Consider the following 3,132-nt stretch of genomic DNA (forward strand, 5'->3'; position numbering starts at 1 on the left):
AGGGCCCCGAACTGTATGGCCAAACACAAGTTCAGATGGGCTAAACCCAAGAGATTCTTGCACGGACTCTCTAATTGCAAACGTTAGGAAAGGAAGACCCTCTACCCAATCTCTCCCAGTTTCCACACAATAACGACGCAGCAGTGTTTTCAAGGTTTGATGAAATCTTTTGAGAGCCCCTTGGGACTCAGGATGATATGCTGTAGACATTTGGTGACTTATGCCAAGTGTTTCGAGAGCCTGTTTAAAAATTCTCTAAGTAAAATTTGAGCAATTCTCTTACAACAACTTTAGATTTCAATGTACAGTATTGTTCAAAATAATAGCAGTACAATGTGACTAACCACAATAATCAAGGTTTTTCGTATATTTTTTATTGCTACGTGGCAAACAAGTTACCAGTAGGTTCAGTAGATTCTCAGAAAACAAATGAGACCCAGCATTCATGATATGCACGCTCTTAAGGCTGTGCAATTGGGCAATTAGTTGAAAGGGGTGTGTTCAAAAAAATAACAGTGTCTACCTTTGACTGTACAAACTCAAAACTATTTTGTAAAAACATTTTTTTTTTCTGGGATTTAGCAATCCTGTGAATCACTAAACTAATATTTAGTTGTATGACCACAGTTTTTTAAAACTGCTTGACATCTGTGCACCGGCGGCGCCAGGGGGGGTCTTGGGGGGTCTCAAGACCCTGCCAAAAAATGCCTTGACCCCCCATTTGACCCCCCAGCCTCTTCCTGATTAAAAAATATATATATTCGGGATAAAGATCCAAAAATGTTTCTCTTCAAACGACGCAGAACAATAATAAATAATAATTATTTCGACATTTATTCATACACTGAACCGAGAACCGTTTCTGTCGGACGCGTCCGATTCGAGAACAGATGAGCTGATGATAACTGCGCATGCGTGATTCAGCGTGAAGCAGACTGACACAGAGCGCATCTGAACCGAACTGATTCTTTTGGTGATTGATTCTGAACTGATTCTGTGCTAATGTTATAAGTGCGGGTAAACCAAAGGCTTGAATGAAGGGCAATCATCGCCAATGACGGCATTACATCGAGCGCAAAAGAACCGGTGAACCATTTTTTTTTTCAGCTGGTTTATTTGATAGAATTGTCCGAAAGAACCGGTTCACTTGAGCACCTGCTCCTTTGCCCCTTAAGTGCCCTTTTGTCAAAGCAAAATTTCCTCAATTTTTTTTGTAATAACATACACTTTTGTGAATGCCTGCCCACGCCCAATCATAATATTAGTACAATTTATCAATAATAATTTAGCCGTAAATAAAATGACTAACATGATGACCGTTCACCTGACTACGACCTCATCCAACCGGGAAAGATTCCTCATGCTGCACGCGCATTTTTTAATTGCTAGAGGATATTTTCAACATCGTGGCAGCTGGTAAGTGGTGTTTCATTCTCAGCGAAGTGATTTTGATGTTTATTTACTTATTATTATTTTACAAGAACGATGTGAGAACATGCAGATACGTTGTTTATATTGCTGTGTGTAGCCTGTAGTGTAGAAGTAACACTAGCGTGCTGTTTGAGGGAGAAAAGTTTCACAGGCATCGAGGGGTCTGGTCTTTTTTATGTTATTTGAATAAACTTTTATTATATTACAGTACTTATTTATTTTTAACTCGTAAAAATAATTATCACAACACTGGTAAGGCTTATTCAGATTTTCTCATTCTCTGAATTATCATTATAAAAATAAAAACAATTCAGATTTTAAATGTGATGCAAATATTTTTTCTACAATAGCAACAGTGTTTACAACAGCAAGACCACTTTAGCCTGTAAACTCAATAATATCTATCTGGAAATAAATGTAAAAATATCAATGTCAATAAAAATGCATAATATACCTGACATGAAAGTGCAGTGTGAAGGATATGAATAACAAATGTAGCCTGTCATTTGTTTACATTGCAAAGGTGTTTTTGTAGTTTAGTAGCAGAAATATGCAGTTATTAGCCGTGTCCACTGTATTTTTTGTTGGTTTTCATGAGACCCCCCTTGAAAAGACCAGGACCCCCCCATTGCCCCCCCAATCAAAATTGTCTGGAGCCGCCACTGCATCTGTGTGGCATGGAGTCAACCAACTTGTGGCACCTCTCGGCTGTTATTCCACTCCATGATTCTTTAACAACATTCCACAATTCATTCACATTTCTTGGTTTTGCTTCAGAAACAGCATTTTTGATATCACCCCACAAGTTCTCAATTGGATTAAGGTCTGGAGATTGGGCTGGCCACTCCATAACATTAATTTTGTTGGTTTGGAACCAAGACTTTGCCCGTTTACTAGTGTGTTTTGGGTCATTGTCTTGTTGAAACAACCATTTCAAGGGCATGTCCTCTTCAGCATAGGGCAACATGACCTCTTCAAGTATTTTAACATATGCAAACTGATCCATGATCCCTGGTATGCGATAAATAGGCCCAACACCATAGTAGGAGAAACATGCCCATATCATGATGCTTGCAGCTCCATGCTTCACTGTCTTCACTGTGTACTGTGGCTTGAATTCAGAGTTTGGGGGTCGTCTCACAAACTGCCTGTGGCCCTTGGACCCAAAAAGAACAATTTTACTCTCATCAGTCCACAAAATGTTCCTCCATTTCTCTTTAGGCCAGTTGATGTGTTCTTTGGCAAATTGTAACCTCTTCTGCACATGCCTTTTTTTTAACAGAGGGACTTTGCGGGGGATTCTTGAAAATAGATTAGCTTCACACAGACGTCTTCTAACTGTCACAGTACTTACAGGTAACTCCAGACTGTCTTTGATCATCCTGGAGGTGATCATTGGCTGAGCCTTTGCCATTCTGGTTATTCTTCTATCCATTTTGATGGTTGTCTTCCGTTTTCTTCCACGTCTCTCTGGTTTTGCTCTCCATTTTAAGGCATTGGATATCATTTTAGCTGAACAGCCTATCATTTTTTGCACCTCTTTATAGGTTTTCCCCTCTCTAATCAACTTTTTAATCAAAGTACGCTGTTCTTCTGAACAATGTCTTGAACGACCCATTTTCCTCAGCTTTCAAATGCATGTTCAACAAGTGTTGGCTTCATCCTTAAATAGGGGCCACCTGATTCACACCTGTTTCTTCA

The sequence above is a fragment of the Carassius auratus genome, unplaced genomic scaffold (genome assembly GCF_003368295.1).
Source record: "Carassius auratus strain Wakin unplaced genomic scaffold, ASM336829v1 scaf_tig00003761, whole genome shotgun sequence".
In the NCBI taxonomy this organism is placed as follows: domain Eukaryota; kingdom Metazoa; phylum Chordata; class Actinopteri; order Cypriniformes; family Cyprinidae; genus Carassius; species Carassius auratus.